At 34.6% G+C, this 17,358-nt stretch overlaps 1 long non-coding RNA gene across 1 annotated transcript; it reads left to right on the top strand.

The window, feature by feature from the left end:
• Window positions 1-279: 279 nt before the first annotated feature.
• On the top strand, window positions 280-15,379 carry LOC118497274. Its single transcript, XR_004899797.1, has 3 exons — window positions 280-382; window positions 13,352-13,360; window positions 15,369-15,379. It is a non-coding gene; the product is annotated as an uncharacterized LOC118497274 (long non-coding RNA).
• Window positions 15,380-17,358: the final 1,979 nt, after the last annotated feature.

The raw sequence follows: 17,358 nt of genomic DNA, 5'->3' as shown, positions 1-17,358 counted from the left end.
GTAACACTTAGGTGTTTTTAACTTTATTCAAAACAATTTAGTTAGATTTTATTGTGACAGCTGTCATATCAGCATACATTTAAAAATTAACAAAATTGGTGATTTTTTGTGTGGCCATTTTAATATTGAAGATTTAAGAAAATGAGCAACATTTTCAGCATATTATGTTTTATTATTTCAAGAAAGATAAAAACATATTTGCACAAAAAAATGATTTGTGCAGTATATGGAGTAGGTGCTGTGACTGATAAAATGTGTCAAAAACAGTTTGCAAAGTTTCATGCTGAAGATTTCTCACTGGATGATAATATTCTATGGTCAAGTAAACCACCTGAAGTTGATAGCTATCAAATTGAGATGTTAACTGAGAACAATCAATGTTGTACGATACGGGAGATAGATGACATACTCAAAACACCCAAATAATAAAGTTATTGGTGAAAATAAAAAAAAATGTATCTTTTATTTTACAGGAAGAATGAAACAGATTTTTGGGGCAACCCAATAGTTAAGGATTTGTAAATATCTGCTTCCTGGAACAGAGGAAACAATGCTTCATGTTAAAAAAATTGAACATTTTTGGGGGGTATCCCACTACCATACAAGATTTGTACCTCTTCCCCTTAAATGAGGGAGGTCCTATTACTTAATTTTAATTAATACAATATAGCAAGGGTGATGGCACATCACTTCTGTGATTATTTTGTATGACTCTGTCTTGCTAGACCACTTATTCTAGTGACTTTCATTGCTGGCTTGAAGTTTGTAGTCAGGTTGGGGAATCTTCAGAGGCACAGAACTGCAGTTGTTCTCTAGTAATTCTAGACAGCATCTAGGAGCTGAGGGTTGTCTTCAGCAGCCAGCCTGCAGCTGCAAAGAAATGAATTCTGCCCAACTGGTGGTAGGAGCTTGGGAGCAGATCCTTCCCTATTGGGACCTCCAGGTGAGAAATCAGCCTTGGCTTACTCTGATTGTTGCCTTTGAGACCCTGGTGTAGAAATTAGCTAAGCATTTCCCAGACTACTTACTCAGAGAAGCTGTTAATAACTGTGTGTTGTTTTAATTACTATATGTGGTATTTTTCTATAAAACAATTGATAACAAATAAATTATGTGGTAAAGCTACTACTCAGAAAAGTCCAGTAGTATAAAAAGTAACTACTTAGAACATTTCAATAGTACAGAAAGTAACTACTCAGAAAAGTCCAACAGTAATCAGAAAGATTGTCTATCCTCCATAGTAATTTATTTGTAATTTACCAAGTAGATTTGTTTCTACTTAGAAAGAATGACTACCTTGAATATGTATAAAGATGCATAGTATTAGTACTACAGGTGAAGGCTAGCTGTTCTGCAGTAACCAAGGAGCGAATGTTCCTTGCCTTTCTCACTTTGAATTTTATAGAAGATGGTACAAGCTGACTTTAAGCCATTCACTGTGGCAGTGGTGAAGACACAGGACTTTTATTTTCCTTTCTGTCTGCAAAGGCTCACCCTCCAGGAACTCATTTGAGTGGTTGTCAGCTTGGTTAATCTATCCTGTCCACAACCCATTTCTGAAAAGACATTATCTAACTGAGAAGAGATTTCCAAGTTCTCTCTGGATAAAATCTCAAAGTTTGGAGTTAATAGTTGCCATTTGCTATGGCAAAGAAATGCCTGACATAGAGACTCACTGTCTGTTCAAATTACGTTATATCTAGCTTTATAGGAAGTGTTTTATGTTTTGGTCTAAAACAATTGTGTAACTTGCAATGGAAAGTTGTCTTAACTCTGTTAATTATTTCATCAATTCCTTCAAAAATGGATCAAATACTATTAGAAATTGTAATGATTTGTCATAAATTACCTTGCATACTTAACCCAGCCTTCTCAGTTACCCCCAGTGGAAAGCATTGTTTTGAAAATGGACTGTGCTTCATATGCTTTATTCACAACAGCAATTCCAGGTGCACAAGAAGATAAAGGTGACTAATTATGTTGCTGCTTATTGTCAAGGAAATAATTAGGCATCATTAGGGTATTATTTTTTAAATTAGGACTTGCTTTCATGTGGAATTTATATAGTGCTCTGTCTTTGTAGAAACAGTCTTGAAACTCATTTGTTTGTTCAAAAAAGAAAAATCAAATGTCATTACTAAGATCTACCTTTCTGAAAACACAGTCAAAGGCAATTTGATCTAAAATTTGTCACCTTTGCACAAAAGGCAATTCGAATATTAGCAATCAGTCTTTCAAGGTGATTGCTATCTGCATATAGAGATGTAAATTTAAAAAGCCACGAAATCATTGTCCTTACAATCAGTATCAATGATAAATTTATATTATTTGAAATTTGCTGGAGATATAAGGAGATATAAAGGACTTTAAGGTACACACCCTAACCTCAAAGAACAAACCTAAGGTTTTCTTTGCAGATGGTTTTGTTTGCAGATGTGGACAGGGACCAAGGCAAGTCTGCCTGAGAGGTCTGGAAATAGGTTCTTGTGAAGTTGTGAGAAAAAAATTTGGGGGATTCCTGTGTAGCTGGACTTGAGGTATCCTTGAAAGACTTATTGCAACAAAAACAAAGGAAGGACTTAGGTGCACTTCCTCATCCACAACCAGGTGGCTCAACTTGTCTGGCTGTGGAAGAAGTCCAACCTCTGGGGCCAAAGGCCCACAGGTGTCCCTACCAAACCCAGGAGGAGGGCCAGGACCCACACATACTGTAAGTAACTGAAACTTCAGTAATCTAGCTTACTATTTCCCTCCGGTCCTTGTTCAGCACCATGCACAGCATCTGTGTGTTGGGGACCGCCCTGCCTGGTCTCAGGAAGCTGTAACTCCCCATGACATAGGCTGAGTGAGAGACCTCTGGACCAGGAGCCACTAAGGAGACAAAACTTATTTCCCTGTCATGAATGCTGCCTGTTCTGTGCCTAACCTCCTATGCTTGATCAGTTAGCCAATGATGGGTAAGATTTCCCATGGAAGGAATCATCTAAGATAGGCATGATCACAAGGAGGCTTCTGGGAAGAGACTTGGGGCTGTGGAAATGAAGGGGTGATGGACATCAACCCTTGCCCCCTTGGATTTGTCAAAGCCTGAGTCCTTTTTCTTAGATGTGACAAATCCAAGTCTCCTGGCTGCCTTTGTCTCCTCTGTTGTCTCAGGCCTATGGAGATAACAGGGCAGTGCAGTCCAGACTAAAGTCAGCGGCCCCCAGGGGTAATCAGGCCTGGGACATAGAATATGCAAGATCCTGTGAGATCTGTTTGCTGGAGGACATTACTAGATTAGAATTTGAAGGCACAGACGGGAAACCGAAACTAGCCCTTTGAGCCCTGTAGTCCTTTCAAATGATAAAACTCCAAACTCTGCCTAGAATCACAGCAGGGGTTCTGTCTGCACCTTTGAAAGTCATCTATTTCTTTTGATCTTTTCTGCCAGACTGTGAATCTACAAACTAAGTTTGTATTCTTAATAAAAATCTACTTGGGAATGGAAACGGGGCGTTCTCCACTAGAGAAAGTGGCCATTCTGTCCCTACTTCCCCATAGCACCTGGTTGTCTCTGTGTATGTTTTTCTCGTGTTTCAGTGAGCCATCCACAGTGTTCCGTGCTCACTGAGGCCGGTGAGCATGTGCCTTCTGTGCAGCTGTGCACCCGGGGCCCCTGAGGCTGCTTTGGAGAGAGAGCTTGTCTGGGGTCTTGTTAAGCTTTGAATAGAATCTTTGGTTTGAAAAGGAGTAAATTTTCTTTCAATTATCCAATCTTCTTCCTAATTCTTCAGAGGCTGGTCCCTCCACCTACTCAATTCCTTTTCTGGGTCTTCCTGGATTGTACCCTTATTCTATCTACTCCCTTTCCAAGATTTGTCCAGGCTAGTCTCCTCCACTTTGTGGTCACTTGGAAAGCCAATCTTTTCTGTCTACTTAGATGCCTAAAGTGACTGTGAAACTGCCCACTTCCTAGTTAATCTGGTTTAGTGTCTGATTCCATTTGCCCCTTTCCTTTGTAACTAACTACTGCAACAGTTTCAGACATTAGATAACTTTATTTTATGAGGGATGTCTAACTACACTGACCCTGGTACTTGTTTATGAATGCAGAAATAACCATGAGATGGGCTTAAATAAGTGGCCACTTTTAGGGCACTGGGAAGGTTTCTAAATTCAGTTTCAAATGATCACACCCTGATTTACCAAAGTACCTGCTACATTGACTTCTCAAGTCTTTCAGTCTTCTTGGGTTCCTCATAAAAGGTACTTTTTTTTTCTACTTAATTTTGTTTTCTTTTTTCATTTCAACAGCTTCTTTAAATGTGTAATCTTAGGTAAAATATCATTTTATTATCTTAATTTCATTATTTGAATAATAAGAATATTATGCTGACCAACTCTTCAATTTCCTGTGAAGATAAGTTCATCTGTATATAGCACTTAAGATAATGACTGGCAAATAAGTGCACAAGAAATCTGAGCAATTATTATTTTTACATTTTTATTGCTATTCTTATCATTAACCTAGTATATCCCATGTGTGTTGAGAATACCAAATTAGTAGACACAGCATCTGTGATCAAAACATTCACAAGAATTAAAAACTCAAAAAGTTATTTATTTCATATTATAACCTCACTCATAAATTCCCATTTTCTCATCAGTTCCATTCCTTACCTTAATTTTAGCTAATGACATTACTTCTTATTTCACTGAGAAATTAAAAATATGTATATCAAATGGGAACATCCACAGATACTGCTACCATACGTACTGGTCTACTATATCTGCACATACATCCTGCATTTGTTTCCCTTCACTGTTTATAAAAATTTCAAGCTGCTATATAAAGCTGATATCCTCACTGGGGTACAAGATTCCAGATTCTCTCATCTATTCAACAACATCCATTCTCTCCTAGTCACTACTTCTTTCACATAATCAACTTTTCTCTCTCAGAAGAGTTGTTACCCTCAGTAGAAAGCTTCCATCTTTTATATATTTCTCCCTTCTTATAAAGAATACCTGACCTGCTTATATCCAGTAGCTACCACACCATTTCTTTGTTCCTTTGTTTCATGTCAAAATAGTCTTTATACTAACTGCCTCCAATTATTTTCCTATGATCACCTTTTGTACCAAATTCAATCACGCTTTAGAACAACCAGTTTACCAAATTCCTATTTTAGGCACTTTGTAAATTCAAACTTCAGTTTTAAATGAATATTTTACTTCACGTACCTGCAGTATTTGAAAAAGTAAGTCCTGCAATCCTCTCTGATAGACTTCTTTCACTTTGCTTCCAGAATACCCTTGTCTTTTGGCTTTCTTCTTACTCTACCAGTCATTACTTTTCAGTGCCCAATCCCTTGGTAGTTTAATTTTATTCATATCTATATCACAATGGTTTGAAGTTTATGTATCCAAACACTAACTTGACAGCTCTATTTTAATGCCTAATGCACATTATATGTCCTTAAATGATCATTTCTTGTGAAACTTCTTCCAGCTCACGTTCTGATCTCATTTGAGGGCAGCCATACAATCCCTTTAATTCAACTAACATTTAGGGTTTATTTTGTAGTAAAAGGAAGCAAGGCACTGTTGCTGTTAGTTTTACAAAGAGAAATAATATAGTAAATCTTTACTTTAATTCTATAACTTCTGCTTAGAAAAGAATGCATAGGATGGGTGGGATGTGAGAGAGACTTTAAATAGATAAACCAGTGAAACATGTGTGCCAAACTCAGAGGGAAATAGGTGATAAAGGTTTAAACTAGAAAAGAGAAAGACAAAAGAGAGGCTGAAAGGTGGGCACAGATTCCAAGGTTATTTTGGTTTTATCACTAATTAGAGAAGAAAGATTTTAGAAAAAGAAAGAGGGAAGTATTTTGAGATTTACTAGTTCTGTAGATGGTGTGATTGACTTAACCAGAGCATACAGGGGAATTTTTAGGCAGAAACATGGACTTTCTGGTATCTGTTTGGTAAATGCTAAAGTAGAGGGATTGTATAGAGTATCCAAAAAGTCTACATACTTAGATATGAGAAATGAAAAACACTTAAGACCATAGTTGTGAGAACTAAATTAATTCTGTCACAATAATGGTCATGTACTCTGGAGAGTCATTGTTTTATTGGTTGTGAGACTTTAAGCTACTATTTTAATGCATTGTGCCTCAGGATTCACACCTGTAAATTGGAATTATAGCAGTAACTATTGTGATGGAAGTCAGTGTACTCACTAAATATTTCATTTGTGGAAACACAAAGATGTAAAACATGAAGAAAAACAAGATGGTAAAGCCAAGGAGGTTACCAGCATTTCAAGAGTGGTCAAGAGAGGTCACAGACCAGGATCCTAGAAGAATCTTGTCTAATTGGTGGAAAATCACAGCAGCTGGAACACCAACTATGTAACTATTTCTCCCAAAATTGTTATTACAAGTAGAGTTTTCCTGAAGTAAACCATACATTGTGGTATTAGCTAAGCAGCTTGGAAAAGACAGGGGAAACAAAAACAACTAATATCGGAGTCTGGAAAGATGATGATCATTGATATGCAGTGCCAAATTATTTGGTTAAACTGTCATGTAAAATTATAGAAGAGATAGATTTTGTGACTGAAGAACTTTGTTGCTATTGGAGAAGAGGTTGTAAAACAAAACATAGTTTGTGTGAGCTCTAAACGCCTGTATTTGGCAAGTTTTCATAGGAAAGAGATGGGTTAGTTTGTCGGCATGATAAAAAGTAAAGGGGTAGATTCCAGAAACATGGAGGCTTGCAGTGCTGGAATTTCTGATGGCTGAAGAAAGTAAACATTAAAAGTTGAAGTGAAAAATTCCTTTAAATAAGAACAACAAATTAAAACTAACCCTTATGGCACAGATCAGATTATAGTTGTGGCGCTAACAATTTTTCTTTTTTAAAATAGTCTATGGATAAAGGACCATCAGGGCAAATATTCAATTATATATTTATCTCCTATTGTAGCTTTTGAATTGGGAAACTGACTCCATGCAGAGATCTTCATTCATTCTACTGTTAAAGAAACTATAATCCTAGCTAAAAGAATCATCTGCCTCCTTATACTTCAAGTAGAAAAGTTGGTAATAAATGTGCATACTCTCCATGAAAGGCCTTGTTTGGAAGATGGAACTAAGTAAAATCACATAGTTTGCACAACAGAAGCACACTGTGGCAGAGAGAGTAGTGTTCATCAAACATCGCACATGTGCCCCTTATTTCCATACTCCTTGTTTTGTGGGTCTCTGAAACTAGCTCTGTCCAAAGGGTTGTGGGCACAAATAGTATGTGTCACTTTGGGCCCAATGGATGGTTGGTAACAGCTATGACGACCTTGGTTTTGAATGACTGTGTAGAACAAGACCCTTCCCACATATCCCCAGCCTCAAATTCACTTTGAATATGGATCATAAGATAGAAATAAATACTTTCTTTATTATAAATCTGAGGTTTGGTGATTAATTTCAATGGGATTATCTGGTATACCTAAATAAAAATCCACCTACATCGGAGAGTTATTGTGAGAGTGAGTGAGCAAATAAATGTAAAGCCCTCACTTGGCTAATTGAAATAATTACATAAATGTTAGGTGTGAATGCTACTCTTTTCACTAAAATTCCCAGCTAGCAGAGCACCTAGCATATACAGTACACACAGCAAATCTTATTTTCTTTGTCTTCTCTCTTCTGTATATTTGAATTGCTATCATGCCCTTAGCATTATTAATACTTGCTACCAAAATAATCTACCAAGAGGATGAGAAACTAATTATATTAAAATTTAAGAAGGTGACAGTGTTTTATTTTCAGAATCCCAGATACCTACTTTCTACTTACTGCTTTGACCATGGGAAAACAAATTCCTTGATACAAACTGCAATCCATGGGAATAGAGATGAATGAATTAGTCAAATGATTAAATGATGCAAATGGAAACAGTGTAAAGCTTTATTCCTTTACATGTAAGCAGTTTATCTAATGTTTAAAACATGCATTGAGAGTATAAGATATCAAAATAAATTCCTCATGTTTGCCATATGTAAGCTATTCAGTTTTCTATTCAAATGAGCACATTACTATGAGCATGTAAATTTAATATTTTTATGAAGAACATTCAACTGTGAAAGTATGAAATAAGAATGCTTTTAACAAAACTTTTTTCTTGAAGTTCTTAACAAACAATATAAATATCTATGCAGGAGTATATGGAAAAATAAATGTTTGAGTAAAAAGAAGTAACTAAATATTTCCAGAAGGGAAGAGAATAGAGATGACACCATAATGAAGCTTAGCAAGGTCTTTGATTATATATTTCAATTTGAATACTAATCTCAAGCCATGAAAATGTTGAAACTACTACTGCTTTTGTCTAAAGTTTATTAAGTGTATAAATTAAAGAAACAGCATGACTTTAGATGAAGAGTTATGTGTATCCTCGAGCAAAATTAATAGCATTAACAGAGAAAAGCTATAGATAAATGCAGAACATATACAACAGAAAATATATAGTTTTATAGATGATGATGGACAACAGTAATCCTTCCTCCTTCCATTTGATTTAGTCACTTACATACTACTTAGAGAACAAAGCAAACAAAGTATAAACCATATATATTTAGTGTTCGAAGGAGAAATACTTTCCATTAAAGACACTTTTAGCTAAAATGGTCCATTAATCCTTTTTACCCTTGGTTATACTACTGTAAGACCAAAACCACACACTTTCTGAAACATTTTTTTCCAAAGCAGCAATATCTGCTGTTAAGAGTGGATTTATGCTGAATTCAGATGGACACTTCCTCGACTGAAACTTTTGCCTCCATGTCGTAGTCTCCTGTACCTGGATTTGCCTTTCAAACCATACAGAAATACATACAGGTAGGTTAATATTCAATAACATGGTTCAATGATGAGGATGTTGATAGCCAGCTACAAGTGCTCATTCCAAATCAATAAGAAACAAAAATAATAAAATAAAATAAAAATGAGCATATAATATGCATGTGCATTGTTTAGTGCTTAGTGGTGATTGTTTACATACAAAATCATTGCAATTATGCTTTATAAAATATTTGTTTTTGTAAAATTTAGTTTAACAGACATGACAGGCATTTGAGCATGTTATAAATATTAATTGATGATGATGAAGTTTAGGCATTAAGTAATTCATCAAGGATTCTGATGTCATGTATTAAGTATACCAATTACAAACAAACACCCACAGTGACTGCTTGAGTGCATGCATTTGATTAGACAGGGGTAATTTATTACTTGTTGAATCAACATTTGAAATAACCTTAAAGACTTGTATAATGTTAACGAGGGACAAAGGGACTTTAATAAAAATAAAGGTCTCTCTGAAAAGGTCACATCAAAATGTAAGCTTGAACTCTGTCCAGAAAAATCTTATTAAAATAACTAAAGGTAATCAAAGAATAAACTTATTAGTCATTCAAGTGTAATGAGTTGTCCATTACACCCAAGTATCCATTTTAGGTATGTCTTAACATATTTCCTCACTGCTGTATGTTTACAAATTAAACCTAAAGTATTGGCAGCCATAACTCCTGAGATCACAATAGCTATGTGACCTGAGGAAAATTACCAGCTCTTCAAGTTTGCCTTCAATATTTGTAAAATGGTGGAGGTATACCTGTCTGCTAATCATACCTTGCAGGGTATTAGAGAAATGTAAGTAAAAATGCTAGGTACTTTATTCACTCATTTTTATGATTTGAGACGGGAGAGGAGAGAGAGAGAGAGAGAGAGAGAGAGAGAGAGAGAGAGAGGGAGAGAGAATTTGTTGTTCTACTTGATTATGCACTCATTGGTTGCTTCTTGTATGTGCCCTAATCAGAGTAGGTACCGGCAATCTTGGCATATCGGAACAATGCTCAAATTAACTGAGCTACCTGGCCACAGTGCAAAATGCTAGGTACTTTACATCAAAATGTACATATTACAAAAGGTTGCAGGTTTGACACCTGGTCAGGGAGTGTTCAGGAGGCAACCAATCAAACTGATCAATGTTCTGATCTGTTTCTCTCTCACATAGTTGTTTGCTTCTCTCTCTTCCTTTATCTTTCTCTCTCTCCTTTCCCCTCTCTCTAAAATCAATAGATATATCCTTGGGTGAAGATTAAAAAAAGGTTCTTGTATAACCTTTTTTAACCCCACTGTATATGCACTTGAAGGTTTTATTCATGCATGTTTAGAATCTATTATTTTGTGAAATTAATCTTGTTCTGTTTCATCATTGCACATGTATACCTTTTGCTACTAAAATGTCGTACTTCTGCATGAGATGTTAACTTTTTTTGCCACAACAGTATCTCTGACTTCTACAGTAATAACTCAAAGATATTTTATTTTATACAAAATATTGTATAGAAAAATCTTTTAAAATTACTTTTGCATCCAGCTGATTCTCAAATAAGTTTTGTGATCCCATAGTCCTATTGTAATTATCATACCAATGTTAAGTTTTAACAAGTCTCAGCTCCTAAATGTTTAGGATAGTGTTATCTTACTTTTAATATTTGACATACTTTATTAGTAGAATGGCCATCAACTTTGAGCCATAAGATCAGGAGACAGTATTATCTCAATCCTTTCAAGCTGTATAATCTTAAATTTTAGTCCAGGAAATAAACAAACAACTTTTTTGAGCCTCATCTCCTTATGTGTAAAAGAATAAATATGTCATACATTTCTTTGTTCACATTGTCAATGTCTACCTCAATTTAATTTATTATAATCTCATGTCGATCACCATCAATGATCATCCTTGATGCCTACTTTCAGTTCTAGTCATCTGTGACTTACACACTGAATTTTTATATGTTTCACTTCTGTCTGCATCTTGAAAATTCTTTCTTATATATGCCAATTTGTTTTCTATAATTCTGTCAAGTCTACCTCATTAAGCTCTCTTAAAAATAATTGTTAATTTTATATTTTTATCTATGGCCATCACAAATACATAATGATCACAAATCATGATATCACAAATATCATTATTCTATCACAAATACATAATTATGATGACCTTCTCATGGATCTTTTAGTGCCTAATCTCTACTCTTTTTAGTAGAAGAGGTGTCTGATCATCTGATGTATTAGTCTAAAAATCAAAGATGATCTTAATATTAGGAGTCTCTACCTCTAATGGAAAGAATATCAGTGTTCTCCAGAGAAACAGAGCCAATAGGATGTGTAGATACATGTGTGTATCTACACATATATACATATATAAAGTAATTACTATAACATTATAGTATTCTGATATAAGGGATTTGCTTACACAATTATGAAGGCTGAGAAGTTCTGTGATGTCTTGTCTGCAAACTAGAGATCCAGGAAAGTGGATTTGTAATTCTGAGTATTCCAAGGCTGATGATGTTACTCCCAATTAAAGGCAAGAGTATCCCTGGCTGGTGTGGCTCAGTGGATTGAGTTCCAACCTTCAAACCAAAGTGTTGGTTTGATTCCCAGTCAGGGCACATGCCTGAGTTGTGGGCCAGGTCCCCTGTAGGGGGCATGCTAGAGGCATCCACACATTGACATTTCTCTCCCTCTTTTTCTCCCTCCATTCCTTTCTGTCTAAAAATGATAAATAAAATATGTATTTAAAACAAAAAACAGGAGTAAACCAATGACCTATCTGAACCAGTCAGGAAGTGGGGGAAATTCCCTCCTCCCCCTTTTTTATTTTATTCAGGTCCAAAATGGATAAGATAATACCCATATCACAGAGGGTAAACCCCTTTACTCAGTCCTACAATCCAAATGCTAATAATCTCATCCAGAAACACCTTTATAGACATATATCCAGAATCACGTTGAATCTGGGCACTTTATTTCCCAGCCAAAATGACACTTAGAATTAGCTATCACTATCATTTTACCTCCTTATTCAAATGCTTCAAATATGAAGTTGATCATTTTCATTTGAGAATAAACGGCCAGCCATTTTTTAAGAATATCAGGTATATGAGAACTCCACACTTGAGCTTTGTTTTTTGTAAAGAATTATGAAATTTAAGATTTCAATGTTAAGCAAGCACTAACATACATTTTAATGCATAATGAATATTTTTCACACACTACTATAGATTCTAGAACTCAGATGGACTCTGCAGCATTTTTCATTACCATGGGTGTGTATAGGATGAAGATACAATGGCTATTTCAGACCATTTCTATTTGTGTATAATGAAGAAGAGATGAAGAAGAGGTTTTAGGAAGATGATGAAACAAGATGAAAGGGGGAGAGAAAGGGAAGAGAGGAAAGGAAAGAAAAAAAGCAAGGAAGGAAAGGACTTGTGGTAAATACACAATAAACTATACAGATGAAGTATTGTAGAATTGTATACCTGAAACCTATTAATTTTATTAAACAATGCCACCCCAATACATTTAATGAAAATAAATAAATAAACAAAGCATGTTTCATTTCTCTTTAAAAAGGTGTTCTGTAAATTGAGACTAAGTACATTCCTAATTGTCTCTTTATCACAGTGGCTAGTAAAATCTGATTCAATTTTGCCTTCACATTATCAGCATATTGAGAAATTATTGTTAAATAACATTAATTGAATACCATGACATCAGACATTGGTCATGCTTATAGTCATGCTTTGAAACCACACATGTGATTTCAAGTCATATAATAAGGATGCATGGAACTGGAGAGCATTATGCTAAGTGAAATAAGCCAGGTGGTAAAAAACAAATCCAATATGACCTCACCTATAAGTGGAACCTAATCAACAAAACAAACAAGCAAGCAAAATATAACCAGAGACATTGAAATAAAGAACAAACTGATAGTAACCAGAGGGGAGGCGGGCAGAACTAATGGGGGAAAACTAGACAAGGGTTGTCAAGGAACATGTATAAAGGACACATGGACAAAGCCAAAGGCAGTAGGATTGAGGGTGGGTGGTTGGGATGAAATGTGGGGGGAGTGGTGAAGGGAAAATAGAGACAACTGTACTTTAGCAAAATTTAAAAAAAGAAGGAAAGAAAGAACAGAGATTAGGACAAAAAGATGTATTAAATACATTAAAACAAGAAAAGAAGTAAACCTGTGTGAGAAAAGGAAAGCAACTTAAAATGATATAGCAAGATGGATTAATTAGTAAAATACTTTGAGACATTAATTGTCACTATTACGCTAATAACAAAATATTTATGATACCCTGAAGTGTAAAAAATGTTGTAGTGAACCTTTGTCTAAGGTCTATTCCAAAAGTATTAAATCAACTTTGCTGAGTTTTCAAAAGCACGCATATTTCTTGAAGGGTGAATGAAAACAGCTTTCTGACTTAAAATCTTAGATACCATTAGTCCCAATAAAGTTGATAACTTCTTCTGGGACAATTTAATCAGTTTGTTGTGACATGTTACCAGCAACTCAATTTTGTAAAACAATTGTGATTGATTACCGTTGTTCCTTGAAGTGGCCAGAGGAAACCTGAGAAAATTGCTTCTACAGTCTATCTTTCAAAGTGCAATTTCAGAAAATGATGATCTTCTAGATTTGAATTCTATTTTTCTTATGAACATTCTTAAAAACATATTTTTTTAAAGATTTTATTTATTTATTTTTAGAGAGAGGAAAAAGGAGGGAGAATGAGAGGGAGAGAAGTATCAATGTGTGGTTGCCTCTAGCATGCCCCCTACCTGGGGAGGTCCACAACGCAGGCATATGCCCTGACTGGGAATCAAACCAGCAGCACTTTAGTTCAAAGGTTGGCATTCAATCCACTGAGCAATACCAGCCAGGGCCATAAAAAAATCTTTTGTTAGCCATTTCTTTGTTTTCTAAACAGAAAATATCAATGATGATTTCCATCTATGGTAAAAGTCAGAGCAATTAACTATAATGACATGTGGAAGGTCCATTCTCTTAATCCCTGAGCTAGTTAGGTATTGACATTTCCTGACAAGGAAACAGCAAGCAGACTTAAAGGCCACCAGTGAAAAAAAGGAGGGTAGAAAGAGGTAGAAGAGGATAGAGAGAGATAAGTAGAGATAGAAGCAGGCTTGAGTTGGGGTGGTGAACACACAATAAAATATACAGATAATGTATTATAAAATTGTGCTCCTGAAACCTATAAAATCTTGTTACCCAATGTCACCCCAATAAATTCAACTAAAAATGACTACTTTTGTGTTTATTAAAGCGCTATGGAAATCTAGGGCTTTTCTAAGTTGATAAACAGTGCCCAAACAGAGATTAGGACTGGCTGTTTAAAGGTGAGACAAAACTATTCTGAATATAATGCATTTCTTCAAATTTTATTTTAGCCTACCACAATTGCCATTTTTATTTAGAAAACATATGAAATCTTTCTGCTGCTTCCCACATCACCACATATAAAAGTATACAGGGTAGAACAAAATAGGCTTATAGCTGTGAGTAAATGAAACACAAAGTTTACTCTTGTGTTAGTATTTATTAATTATTATATTATTTCCATACAAACAACTGTAAACCTTCTTTTGCCTTACCTCATATATTCTCAGAGACTTTGAAAACAAAAACAAAAGCCAACAACAACAGCAACAACAACAACAAAAAAAACAAGGCAGCCTACCAGAGTGAGTATTTATTAATATGTGGAAAAATAAATCACTTTAAAACTTCTTAAAGTCTAATCAGCCATAGCATTTAGGTATCTTGTGTAGGTAGGACACTTTATTCTACATATCCACTAAGACTGAAGGGTTGTATGGGATCATTTTGGATAGGATGTCTATAATGATAACCTTCAAAGACCTTCTTTGCTACAGAAGTAGCTTTGGCTATACTTTCTATATATTGTACCATTTAGAAAGTCAGATATTGTGCAGATTGATTTTATAATACCAACAGTTATAAATTGGCAAGCAAAGTGTTCAATGTAATCTTCCTCACCTTATTTTTTGTAAAGTTAGACAATATGGCATAATTCTTTCATCCTATCTACAAACGAGGAAACACAGAATTTCAGAAAAAAAATCATTGTTCTCTGTGTTAGAGTATTAACTGATTAACTTTGAAAATATTGTTTCCAAACTTTTGACTAGATCACCTTAAGACAAATTAGGTGGGCACATTCCTGCATGGTTTAAGTGTGACTGGATAGGCTTTTTTTCCCCTTGAATGTCTTTTTTCTCTATTTGCCTTGCCTAGAGCTTCCCATTAAATAAATTTCCTAGAATCAAAGTAAATATCTAATACCCATGTTATTTATTAAAACTTTCCATTAGTTTATCAGATTATCTACATTATCTTCATGATCTCTGCTGATCATATAGAGATGTTGGAAAAAAGGTAAGATGTGGATGAAGAAAAGGTATAGAGCCCAGGGAGACAGCCAGTGGGAAGAACATGGAGAACAATGCAAGGAGAGACTGAGGTCTGGTGGGAAAGATGAAAAAACAGACGACTAGGCAGGCACAAGCACACATTCGGAAGAGTAGATATTAGACACAATTTTCCCTCAGAGTTCTGTTGAGCCATATTTAATAGAACCACTAATTCTTGAGAGTGCTCAAGCATAGAAATTTGATGATTTCTTGATCATTTAAGCCTTGAAGTATCTATTTTTTCTTACTAAATCCACTGAAGTTAGTATGTGAAGGAGATAGTATTACCTGAATATAATAATTAAGTTCTGACAGCTATTTCATTATGAAGTGCATTTGACAATTAATGTCATAGATTAGATTAATTACAGATTATTTAAATAATACTGTTCTGAACTTAAGTAAAATCACTTATTGTTATACTTTATAGCACTTCAAAAGTTGCTAAATGCCTAGTTAATTTTTTTACCTTCTGGATACTTCCAACAGCAAAACATACAAAAAAAAAAAAACATTTTGACTTTGTTGGCTGTCAATGTTTACTTCTCTGTTTTCTAATGCTTTTTATAAATGCTAAAAGTATAACAAATATTAAAATGATATTCAAAGTTTAGATCAGTAGGTATTAAATTTGTATTATAAAACTTAAAGACAGTCCAAAACTATCTCTTCCTAGTATATATATATATATATATATATATATATATATCTTATATCTTTTGCAACATTGATGTGACTCATAAATGTTTCAAAACCATAAATTCTCAAGAGAAATAGTATGTTTTCAATGGGGTTTATTTGGGAGACAAACTTAAAATTTCCTTCCAAATAAATTTATACAAGAATGCAATATTTGTTTCAAAACCTTAGCCATGCACAAAAATCTAATGAATTCTAGCCGGTTATTGTCCTGGTAAGATTCAAAATTCTAATAATTTATTGAGTGACAGCTTCAAGTTAAGCAGAATGTATTTTCCATTTTAGTCAGGATTCTGATTTATCTGTGTTTTATTTGCCTGTTTTCAGTGTAACTTAAAGTTTGAATTCTGGAGCCTGAATTAATGTGCAGAGCTAGTTTCTACATTCCTTTAGCAAGAGTCCCTAAGTGTGAGACAAATCACTTAAGATATAAGCTAATATGTCCACTACATGTTTCAGAACATGTTAATTACATTTCATTAATTCAGAGTCACAGAGCATTTGAATTTGTCTAAATATACAAAAGGCTGATAACTTAGGTGGTTTTATGCATTATTAAATTCAACATAAAAATTCAACATAAAATTATTCACCTATAGCTGACTAGTTCTCTAACTTTTCACTATTAATGTACACATAAGATGCTAGGATGTTTAGAAATATAGCTTTGTTAGATCATGTATTGAAAGCAAATTATACCTTACTAAAGAAAACATAAACCTAAAGGGGCTTCTGAATGACCCATAAAATCATGGAATAAAAGATTTCTTGACACTTTGGAAAGTTGTCCATATAACTCTCAGACTAGGTAAAATACCTTTGGTCCTTCTCCCTTTGTCTTATCTGGAACTTAGACATGGCAATTAGACTTTCATAAGGATATTGGACCATCTAGGGTAAATGCATCAACTAAAAAATGATAGAACTGACATAGCTGGAGCTTGGGTTACTGATGTAATGAAATGTTTATAGCTCTGAATTGTCTGTCTGTAGACTTCTTTATTTGTGAGAGAAATAAATTTCTATGTTTTTGAAGTCACAATATATTTTTCTATATGCAACGAAACTTAATTTTACATAATTCTGATATTTAGTGCTGTTTGGCCTTAATTTCTACTTGCTTTTCTGATTGATTGAAAGTTCCATCACCATATTAGTAACTCTTGACAAGTATTGTTTTTGTGTTGGCAAAAACATTTCCCAGATTTCCCTCACTTTCAAAAATCAAACCAATGACTCTTTTACTCTATTGCCTATTTTCTAGAGAATGAAAGAGAAATGTTACCAAGAT

The sequence above is a fragment of the Phyllostomus discolor genome, chromosome 11 (assembly GCF_004126475.2).
Source record: "Phyllostomus discolor isolate MPI-MPIP mPhyDis1 chromosome 11, mPhyDis1.pri.v3, whole genome shotgun sequence".
In the NCBI taxonomy this organism is placed as follows: Eukaryota; Metazoa; Chordata; class Mammalia; order Chiroptera; family Phyllostomidae; genus Phyllostomus; species Phyllostomus discolor.
Note: the sequence above shows the minus strand (reverse complement) of the source record. Positions and strands in the feature narration are given on the sequence as shown.